Source organism: Orycteropus afer, unplaced genomic scaffold (genome assembly GCF_000298275.1).
Source record: "Orycteropus afer afer isolate SDZICR_OR568_19922 unplaced genomic scaffold, OryAfe1.0 scaffold00813, whole genome shotgun sequence".
Lineage (NCBI taxonomy): Eukaryota > Metazoa > Chordata > Mammalia > Tubulidentata > Orycteropodidae > Orycteropus > Orycteropus afer.
In genome coordinates this window covers 280796-293169 of record NW_006922400.1, presented here as the reverse complement: position 1 = coordinate 293169, position 12374 = coordinate 280796, and positions in this window count along the sequence as shown.

The following is a 12374-nucleotide window of genomic DNA, read 5'->3' as shown; positions in this document are numbered from 1 at the left end:
AAAAAAAAAAAAAAAAATCCAAATTGGTACTGAGCAGCCATCTGAGATACAACTATTGGTCTCTTTCTGTGTGGAGCAAAGGAGAATGAAGGAAACCAAAGACTCAAAGTAGAAACTAGTCCACAGGACTAATAGCTGGTTCACATGAACCATGGCCTTTTCTAGCTTTAGACCAGAGGAACTAGAGTGTACCCAGCTACCACACCAACCATTCTGACCAGGGACACAATAGAAAGTCCTAGATAGAATGGGAGAAAATATAGAACAAGGCAAAATTCCTGAAAAAGACCAGACTTACTGGACTGATAGAGACAAGAGGAATCCTCTGTTACCCTAAGATACCCTTTTAACTTGGTAATGAAGCCATTCCTGGAAATGACCATTCAGCCAAATAATAGATCGCCTTATAAAATAAACAGTATCAACTGTGAGGAATGTTCTTCCTTAAACAATCAACTATATGAAACCAAACAGTCAAAATTTACCCAAAAGCAAAGATGAGAAGGAAAGGAGGTATAAGGAAGTTAGATAAATGGAATCAAAACAAATGGTATGGAAATAAGAAGAATGCTGACACATGGTAAAAATTGTAACCAATGTCATGGAACAATTTGTACAAAAACTGTTAAACGGGAATCTAATTTGCTGTGTAAATTTTTTCCTAAAACACAATAAAATATTAAAAAAAGTAAAAATTGACACAAAATTAGAACTTTTATAGTCTGCATACAAGAAACCAACAACAACCACTTGCAGTTGAGTGGACTCTGACCCAGGAAATCCTATTTGTGTCAGAGTAGAACTGAGCTCTATAAGGTTTTCAATAGCTGTTTTCTCAGAAGTAGATCCATAGGCCTTTCTTTTGAAGCACTTCTAGGTGGACTGAAACTGCCAATCTTTTGGTTAGCAGCTCTTTGTACCACCCAGGAACTCTTATAGCCTACATATCTATGTTTTATTCTTCAATGATATGATGTTTGTATTGTACTTTATATTTTCTGTAATTCTGGTTTTTAAATTTATGATGCACTATTATTTTTGTATGTGCTTTCTATGTTCCCGCTTAAATATTTTTGTGAAATGAGATTAAGTTTAAATTATATGATTTTTCCATTGATGAGATCGAAAGACTTACTGGATATAGAAAATGAGGGAGAAAAGTTAATTAAAAGTGATTCAAAATCTCATGTAAGTGACTTTAAGTAGATGGTACCACTGTGAGACTGTGAGGCAGATGGCAGGTGAATGAATAAGGAACATTGAGTGAAAATATCCAAAAGATGGGGCTATAGAGAGAAGCTCAGGTAAATGGAAGAAGGAGAACAACTTGTTAAAAAATGGATGAAGAGGGGTGAAGAAAGAGAAAGACAGAGAGAGACACTGAAGAGAGAGAGAGAGAGAACTAAGAGAGACAGAGAGAAACTAACCATATGCAGCTTTGGAAGAATGTCTACAGTTGGTGTAAAGAGAAAGGAAGTGGAACCAGAGAGTAAATTGACAAAGAACCAGACAAGACAAGGAGAACCAGGGCAGAATAATGTTCCTGAAACCATGGGAAGGAGCAGGAGTTGACATAAAATGTTGCATGTTTTCTCAACTGCCAAAAACTAGTTTCAGGAGAATGATGAATATAACTATTACTGGGCAACAAGTTCTTTAAAGAACTGAATTTATCTTTCATTAATTTGTTTATCCAAATCAAAGATACTTATATAATGCCCAATATTATACCATACAACTTGTCCTTTGCTCGTGATAACCAATTGCCCTCCAGTTAATTCTTACTCATAGTGAACCTACGTGTGTTAGGGTAAACTGTGGTCCATAGGGTTTACAATGGCTGATTTTTTTTTTTCCAGTTCTGAACACATTTATTTAACAAACCCAAGTGCTTGCTGTGTGCCAGTCACTGTTCTAACTGCTTTACAAATATTAACTCATTTAATCCTCTTCACAATGCTGTGAAGTAAGTACAATCATTATCTTTATTTTATAGAAAAGTAAATGGAGGTACTGAGAGGTAAAGTAACTTGCCCAGAATCACACAGTTTCTAAGTGTGGAGCCAGGATTCTAACCCAGACAGTCTGGTACCAGTCTGTGCTCTTAACCACTATGGTTTCTATTGTGGGGGAAGCTTTTCTTGTAACTGGAACAATGATGGGCAGGAGTGGATTACCCTATAAGCAAGGTAAATGAAAGCTTACTCATGTTTGCTTACTAATATGTAGTGAACAGTTCTTTGATGTGGTGAAGTAAAACATGTGAAACTGTTCACCACAGACTAGTAAGCAAGCACAAGTACACCCATGCTTACTTTGCTTACTCCCTCTCAGAGATTACAAATTTGAAAAGAAGCTCTGATTCTGTAGGAAGGTGCTGTGTGGTTGGAAGAGAGACAGCCATACCTAGAAGCAGAATATTTGATGTGGTAAAAAATTGTGAAGTTATCAGTAGTCAAAACAATGTGGTATTTGTACAATGATCAACAGATAGACCAATGGGACAGAATTGAAAACCCAGACATACACCCATGTATCTATAGACATCTAATCTTTGACAAAGGTCCAAAACCCATTAAATGGGGAAGAGATAGCTTCTTTAACAACTGGTGCTGGCAAAACAAGATATCTACCTGTAGAAAAATGAAAGACAACCCATACCTCACCCCATACACAAAAACAAACTCAAGCTGGATCAAACACTTAAATGTAAAACCCCAAACTATAAAATTCATCAAAGATAAAATAGGGTCAAATCTAGGGCCCTAATTTACAGCATAAATAGACTATCAAACTTTCTCAGAATGCACAGGAGGTGAAAGAGAAGCTAGATGACTGGGACCTTTTAAAAATTAAATTCTTATGTGTCTCAAAAGACTTAGTCAAAAGGGTAAAAAGAAAACCTACAGATTGGGACAAAATATTTGCCTATGACTTATCTCCAAAATCTATAGAAAACTTCAACACCTTAGCATCAAAAAGACAAACAATCCAATTAAAAAATGACCAAGAGACATGAACAGACTTCACTAAAGATGATATGCTGGCAGCCAACAAACACATGAGGAAATGCTCATGATCTTTAGCCATTAGAGACATGCAAATCAAAACAATGATGAGATATCATCTCACCTCACAATAATAGCAAAGTTCAACAGGACAGAAAATAACAAATGCTGGTGAGTTTGTGGAGTGATTAGAACTCTTATACACTGTTGATGGGATTGTAAAATGGTACAACTATTGTGGCAGGTTGTATGGTGTTTCCTTAAAAAACTGAAAATAGAAATACCATTTGACCCAGTAATTCCATTATTAGGAATATATCCTAAAGAGGTGAGAGGCAGGACACAAACAGATATATGCACACCTATGTTCATCGCAAAACAATTCACTATAGCAAAGAGATGGAAACAACCTAAATGCCCATCAACAGATGAATGGATTACCAAATTATGGTACATTCACACAATGGAATGCTATGCTACATTAAAAAACAATGAAGAATAGATATGCGAATCATCTCACTACATAGATGAGTCTGGAAGACATTATGCTGTATGAAATAAGTCAATTGAGGAAGGACAAATATTGTATGAGCCCACTTCAGTAAAAAGACAAGGAAGGGTTTGCTTAAGGAAGGGAATTAACTTCGTAGGTCACCAGGGTGGGGAGGAAAGGGGAAGGATTAATTTTGGGCTAGTTGGGGGCCACATGCTGAGGTGGGTAAGGGGAAGGATGGTACAGAAAAAGTCTATGGCCACCATGATAACATTAGGGAAAGGGAGGACACTGAATTGTGCACATAAGATATAGATGACAGAGGCTAATACCAGTATATCCACAATACTACATTACCATTAACACCAAACACCAGGCTACAAATAAACACACAAGCATCTGAGAAGATCAGATGTGGGTCAGTGAAAAGGATTATACTCTAGACCAAGGATAGATTCAGCTGAGGCTACTCTTGCACAAATACCACTGATACAAAGTACCTTCAATCCTTACAGAAACAACAGACACGACAGACATAGAGCAATCCCTCACAGACAGCCAGACAGTGTGGGAGACAGTTCCAAAGGATCGACTGACTCAGGACCACAGTATTGGGGGACATCAGAGTCATTGGCTCAACAAAATAGATAAAAATCTTGTTCTACAACCTACGTTGCTGAGTAGCGACTGGGGTCTTAAAAGCTTTCAAGCAGCCATCTAAGATGCAGCTAATGGTCTCCTGTCATTGGAAGTGAAGAAGAGTGCAAATAACCAAGGGCAGTTGGAAGCAATAAGCCCTAGGATATGATGGACCTCGAGACCAGAAGAATTAGATGATGCCCGGCTACCAATGCCAACCACTCAGGAAAGGATCAAAACTGGAGATCCTGGATAGAGTGGGAGGAAAAACGTGGAATAAAATCCAAAAACACAATAATGACCAGAATTACTGGTCAGATGGACTCTGGTGGGACCCCCCAATACTATGGCCCTGGGATACACTTTGGGCCTGGAATAAAACTTACTCCCAGGGGCTGGCGCCCAGCCCAATAGTAAATAAGACATACACTCAGACCACTCAACCCAGGGTGATGCACCCAGCTACTCTACAGAGATGCATCCCTGGGAGCAATCAACTAAGGACACCAGAGGGGTAACATTCGCATGGAGGAGTTGCAAGACACACAGGAGTGCCTAACTGTGAGGGGCATGGGGGCAAGGGGGGTGTTACTGGGAAGGGAGTATAGGAGAATGGGTTAGGATTGAGGATGATAATTGGGAGTGAAACCAAATGTATACCACATGTTGAATATAAAACAAACTCTGTTCTGTAAATTTGTACCTAAAGCACACTAAACAAAAAATTGTGGAATTATTCACTATAGATTAGTCAGTAAGCACAAGTAAGCCCGTACTTACCCTACTTATTGAGTAATCTGCCCCTGAATGGGATGCAGTAATGATTTGGTTTTTGGTTTTTTTTCTTTTGCTTTAATTTCAACTTTCCTTTCTACAATGGCTGATTTTTCGTAAGTAGACCTCCAGACCTTTCTTCTGAGGTGCACCTGGGTGGACTCAGTTAACAGCCAAATATGTTAACCATTGGTGTCACTCAGGCACTCATGGCACATTACAAAACCCAAATCAAACCCACTGCCATTGAGTTGATTCTGACTCATAGTGACTCTTTAGGACAGAGTAGAAGGGCCCCATAGTTTATATAAAGGCTGTAAAACTATGGAAGCAGACTGCCACATCTTTTTCCTGTGGAGGAGCTGTTGGGTTTGAACTGTCAACCTTTTGGTTAGCAGCCAAATGCTTTATGCACTATACCACAAGTGCTCCCTTGTATATAACATGCACTAAATAAAGGATTCATCTGATGAATCTAGATAGCTGGTACGTTGTGTAGGATTGTTTTTCCCATAAAACTCTCTTCTAAATTGAGAGGTTGACTGTGAGTGTGTGGTATGCGAATGGGTGTGTCAGCTGGGATTGTGTAAGCAGGGAATATAAACTGGCCTCTCTTCCCGATAATTAAATAAGCAATCTATCCAGGATAGGAACTTTGTCCCTCACCAAGCATGTTACTCAATTTGTTTAGGGAGCTTTTCTTTGATTTTAGTCTGGGGGAAAATGCTACTGTTGCCAGTCACTCTGCAAAGTGGGAGTGGAGGCATGTGGGTGGAGGTAGAGCTGACTAGCACAGCTGTTCTGTAGATAATCATTTGATTGATCACCCTGTTTTCTGCACCCTTCCTACTGTAATTCTCAGTTTGGAGATTCTTTGGAGTTGTACTGGGAAGAATGGTTTCTACCTCCCCTGCTGTCATATTCTGTGCATGCTGTTGATGGTTGTCTTGTCCCACCTGAGACTCCCCTCCTTTCTTTATTCCATCTGTACAATTCCTCTTGCTTTCTAGAAATCAGGAGCTCTGGTGGTGTAGTGCCTAAGGCACTTGACTGCTAACCAGAAGGCTGATGGTTCAAACCCACCAGCCACTCCTCAGAAGGAAAATTGGGCAATCTACTTCTGTAGAGATACTGCCTAGGAAACCCAAGGAGTGAGTTTGGTTTGTTCAGTTTTCTAGAAATCATCCAAATCCTTGGTCTTTAATTGCCACTCCTTCCTTCTTGAAGATATTATGAATTTATTCTCTTTTGTATAAATGATTGTTATTTCAACTGGATTTTTTAGAAGGAGCGGTCATAAATGTATGTGCTCAATTTACCATCATGAACTAGAAGTCAATTCTTTACTTAAAATGTGATTTGCCAGGACTCCCAAATTGTTTTCCTACTTGGCATTTGACAAATTTTTACCTCTCAAATTTTGTTTATGATGATAAATTAACTATAATAATAAATCAATATATTTTTCCTTTTAAAAAATCATTATTTTTAAAGGCCAAACAGAGTTTCTGATCAGCAAGAAGTAAACTATGATATCAAACTGAGTTGATATAATTCCAGGCAAAGAAAAGATATTTGAAATTTTTGTTTCCTAACATAGCTATTGTGTGGGAGAAAATATCATTTATGTCAAGAGCAGATTCAGATTCCCCAAATATTTATAAAGTAGTTACTCTGGTTTTTATACTCTGCTAGACTCTAGAGATGTGGATGAACAAAATAGGTACCTCCCCTCATGGTTATTTATAGAACGGTGGGTGAGAAAGACATTTAACACACAAACATATAAATAAAATTATGGTAAGTTCTTTAAAGGAAAAGTTGGGTACTGTTAGGGGTTGAATTTTGTCCCCCCAAAATATGTGTTGGAATCGTAACCTTTATACAAGGGGATTTAATCTTATTTGAAAATAGGGTTTTATTTGTTATGTTACAATGTATCCTAAATGTAATCACTTCTGAGGTATAAGGAGCAGCACAGACAACAGAGACCAAAACCAAAAAACCAAATCCACTGCCAATGAGTTGATTCCAACCCATAGCAACCCTATAGGACAGGGAAGAACTGGCTTATAGGGTTTTCAATGCTGTAAATCTTTACAGAAGCAGACTGCCTTATCTTTGTTTCACAGGTCAGCTGGTGCGTTTGAACCGTTGACATTTTGGTTAGCAGCCAAGTGCCTTAACTACTATGTAACTAGAGCTCTGGAGACAAGCAAGTACACATGGGGGAAGATAGATGCTATCTGAAGATGAGGAAGGAAGATGAATCTATGAACTTGGAAGGAAGGTGAATCTATGAACTTAGGAACTCTAAGGATTGCTGGCTACTAGAACCTGAAATAGACAAAGAAAGAGCCACTCTCCTGGAGCCATGTGCTGAATTCAGACTTCTGAACTGTGAGAAAATAAATTTCTGTTCTTTGAAGGCACTCACTTATGATAATGCAGCTACAGCAGTAGTGGATAACAGGTTCAGGGGAGGCTGGTGGTGCTTTTCAAGAAGTTAGGCAATAATAGCAAGACTCCAGGAGTGGGGAGGGAGTGGCCTGAGAGGGAAAAGCTTGAGGACCCTGGTGGGGAGGGACGATAGAGAAAGGAAGCCCCTTGTGGGAGGTGAAAGGTCCTGTGAGACTAGCAATAGAGGGAGCCTAATTTAGTTTGGAAGATCAGGAAAAATCCTCTCCAGGAAAGGGACATTTAAACAAAACACTAAGAGATTAACTAGATAGAATAGTAGGCAGAATATTAGTGGCCAAGGAATAACAGATAAGATTACCCATGTGGTAGGAGTGGACCAAGAATAGGAAAGAATGAGCCAAAATGAAGCTGGAGAGATGAAATGTAGAACAAATCAAAATCATGCTGGGTCTTGGATTATGTACTAAGAGCTATCAGAAGCTGTTAGGCCTGATGTTAACTTAATCTGCTGTGAGTTTTTAAAGGTTCCTCTTTTGGCTTTGTGGAGAACAAATTGGTAGGTGGTATCATTGTAGTGGAATCCCTGGGTACTGCAAACTGTTAAGGTGCCTAATGGTTAGCTTCCAAGACCTAGCCCATGTCCAACACTTCCACAGCTGGCCTGGCTGGAGCAGTAACCCCCACTGATGGAGGTTCTCTTGCCACCACCAAGGTTGTGGAGGTGCCTGGTCCCAAAACCACCTCCAAAACCTCTCCCAAAGCTCTTCCCTTCCTAAGACGTGGAGACAGTTAACAAGTTTGGAGGTTCAAGTCCATCCAGAGGTGCTTCAGAAGAAAGGTTTGGTTATCTACTTCCAAAAAATCACTCATTGGTATACCTAAGGAGCACAGTTCTATGCTGCCACACGTGAAGTCATCATGAATTGGACCTAACTCCATGACATTTGGGAACTACTACAGTAATACAGAGGAGCTCTGGTAGCATAGTGGCTAAAAGCACTTGACTGCTATCCAGAGGGCTGGCGGTTCAAACCCACCAGCCACTCCTCGGAAGGAAGGTTGGGCAATCCTACTTCCGTAGTGATACTGCCTCGGAAACCCAAGGAGGGGTCGCTATGAGTCGGGGCCGACTCGACGGCACAGAACAACAACAACAACAACAACAGTAATACAGGAGAGGGAATACAGACTAGAAAATGACAGTGGACATTGAAAGAAGTGGATGAATTTGTGATATTTATTGTATTTTGAATTTATAGGATTTAGGTTTGGGTAGCGATAGTCTAAGGAGCCCTGGTGGCACAATAGTTAAATACTAGGCTTCTAACCAAAAGACTGGAGGTTCAAACTGACTCAGCAGGTCTGCAGGAGAAAAGACCTGGCTATCTTCTCCCATAAAGATTACAGCCTAGGAACCTCTATGGGACAGTCTACTTTGTCATATAGGGTTGCTATGAGTTGGAGTCAACAGTACAAAAGAAGAGTGATGGTGTGGTGGATAAAGGAAGGGACATTATCATAGATAACTTCTAGTTTTCTGATTTGGACAATTAGTTGAGGTGTCGCTTACTGAGATGAAGACTATTGAATAAGGATATATCTTATGTGAGAGACCTATCCAAGTAGAAACATCAAGTAGGAAGTTGGATAAGTAGATCTGGATCTCTTATCTGGAATTCTTAAATACAAAATCTTTGCTAGAGATAAAAATTTGGGAGCTGTCAGCAGATAGATAGTATTTAATGTCATGGGAGTAAGATATTAGGGGGTAGAGGAGAGAGAAAGAAGAGCCCAAGAGTAAGCCCTGAGAACCCTCAACATTCAGAGGTTGACAAAAGAAGGAAAAACTGGTCCAACAGTTTGGAAAGAGACACAGAAGGAAAAGGAAAAACAAGTGAATTGATGCTAAGGATTCCAAGAGAAGAGATAATTTTAAGAGGGAAACAAATGGTACACCCTTAAAATACTCCTAAGAAGTTTTCAAAGTTCAAGAGTACATACTGCATTTTTCCTCTAAAGGTTTAATGCAGAGGTGAAACCACATTCTAAGACCAGGTTTAGGAATTCTGTGATCAACAATTATTATGTCACTATATTATGTGAAAAATTATTATAAAACTAACACCATTAGAGAATTTTTCAAGTAGAATAATTTCTCCCTCTATTCGTGTTCAATTAGGTTCTGGACCAAGGTAACCAGGTTGAGAACAACAGAAATAGTTAATGCAAATAGATTATAAGAAATCAAATTCATTTTTACCTCATGTTTTCTGGCCAAGTATGTATATTATGTTAATCACTCCAATAAGTACTCAGATCTTTGACCATGTAGAACTGAACAATAGTTGAAAACTGAATCAATTTCTTTTGATGTCTTCTTCCCCCTGCCAATTTAACTTATATATGACGAGATTATAAAGTATTTTTATAGTTTTTTGCATATAGTTTGTCAGATCACCCTCATTACCAAAGATTACATTCATACTTGTTTTGTTATTGTGTAAGTGTGAGAGAAAATACCAGATTGAATGTATGAAATTGTCATTTCTTAGATGAAAAATGGGCAAGCATTAGCAATTTCATATGGTTCAACTTAATACTTGATATATGAATAGCAACTTATTTCAGAAATGGCTCTTTGTTGTTATTTTTCAAATATTATCTCTTAGTTATTGTGAGCTATGGTAAATTAACTTACACTAAATTTAATTTTACTTTTCAGTACTGGACATAATATTTTAAAATTTTATCTCCTAACATACTTTCTTTGTTAAACGGTTCCAGACAGCTCCAAGGAAGGAATTTAATCCAGAATAGAGTAAAAAGTTCTCAAGTTTCACTTGTTCTTTTCTAGTCCTTTCCTTATACCTAAGATTTAAATGGATGGCGTTTCATAGACACTAACCCAGTGTCTCAGAACTTTTTTCTAGTATATTCTTAATGAGTGAATAAAGGTATTTCAGAAAGATTTCCTTGGCTATCCTGAAGGGTGGTAGATATCCTTTTCTTACTGTTCTCAGACCAGATTATCTTTACTTATCTTCTAAGGAATTTCATAAGAAAGCAAGTTTCTAGTGCTTAATGGTAGTCTCTTATAAGGTCTTTTACTCAGAATCAGAATCAGCCCTCTGAATCTGAAATTCTTTTTAATGACTGCTGGGTAAGTAACTTTTATTTTTTTTATTAGATTAGATGAAATGTTCGTTAGATTAAAGTAGATTTTATGTACATATTTATACAAACACAAAAGAAAGGATTTAGAGTTTCATTATTGATGTAGATAAGTATAATAAGTAGAATGAGTGGTATTCTAATCCGCAGCATTTAAATTCTTTTTACTTGTGTGCACATGTTTTAAATTGAAAGACTATTACTGGTAAATAAACTGAAATTGAAGTTAGCAAGGACCTATTAGTTTCTTGCTCTTAATATAGGCATAGATTTAAAGTCACAATGTATGGACTCTAAAACAATGAACACAGTTACATTTTCTTGAGATTCTACATGTTAATACCCTCTAGAAGTCTAGGAAAACATAGAAAAGAATAAACCAAAAGTCAAACTCACTGTCAGCGAGTCAATTCTGACTCATAGAGACCCCAGTTGGGTTTCTGAGGTGGTAAATCTTTATGGAAGTAGAATGCCCATCTTCCTTCTGTGGAGCAGCTGGTGGGTTTGAACTACTAATCTTCTGGTTAGCAGTCAAATGCCTTAGGCACTGTGCCACCAGAGCATCTAGAAAAGAATAAAGGAATAAAAATCCCATAAAATTTTGTAACCACCAAGAAATAAACCCTATTACAGTTTTGGTATGTTTTTTTTTTTTCCGTATATATGACACATGATGAAACCATTTAGAATGTCTTTTATTAATTTTTTTTTCTTTGCTGAAAATGAAAGATAGTATACAAATATTTCTCATTATCTTTTGGAAAGGGTTCACGGTTAAACTTTCCCTACACTTAAAAACAACTGTCTGTCTGTTTTTATGATAAATTATGCAGTGTTATGCAGAATCTCATTACAATAAATCACTTTGTGCGCTTCCTCAATAGTAATGTTGGCTGAGGTACTCCAAGCAGGGAAAGATAATCCAGCCCTGGGATATGTATTAATCTCAATAAAGACAAATTACTGTTTATCCAAGACAGAAGCAGCCAATGTAATTAACTGTCATCAAGGCAATTGGTTGATCATTGTCTTCGGCTGGGTTCTCTACAGAAGGAAAATCAGTGAAGCTTATGTATGTATATATTCAGAGAGCTTTATCTCAAGGAAATGGCTCACCTGGTTGTAGAGGATGGCAAGTTCCAAATCTATGGGTCAGATGTCAGGCTGAAGGCTTCTTTTGATTCACATAGCTGTAGAATCTGATGAATCCAAGATCAGCAGGTAAGATGATAGGTTTCTGGCTCATAGGCTATGGAATCTGACAAACCCCAAGATCTGCAGGGAAGATGGCAAGCTGCTGGCTTAAGAACCAGAGATCAGATGACAAGCTAGTGTAGGGTGCAGGAGTGAAGAAAAAAGCCAATGACCTCTGCCAGAGCATTCACATATGTTGGATGTTGTGGTTCAGTTTGTGTGTCAGCTTGGCTGGGCCTGGTTGAGTGGCTGGGCAGCTGGATGTAGTATTCCCCATGATGAGACTGGTAATCAACTCCACGGTGGAATCTACTGTGAGCAGCTGTAGGGATGTGGTCTGCTTTCTGTATATAAGGAGAAGCCTTGGGGAATAGTCTCTAGCTTATGGCACGCTTGGACCCTGCATATAGCCGTATCATTGTTTAGCAGCCTGCCATGTTCTGCCGACCTTGGGACCTTTAATGGACTTGAATTAATGTCCTGTTGTGTGGATTGGTAACATTGGGACTGTGCCCTTTTACTTGTCAATCTTGGGCTTGTCAGTCTCAGCATCTAGTAGCTGTCTGAGTAAAGAAAAGCCTCCACTCTCAGTGGGCTGGGAGCAGGAGGCAGAGTTGAAGCCCAAAGTTGAGGGGCTTTCACCCAACCCCTAGAGCCTGGCACTTTGAACTTGG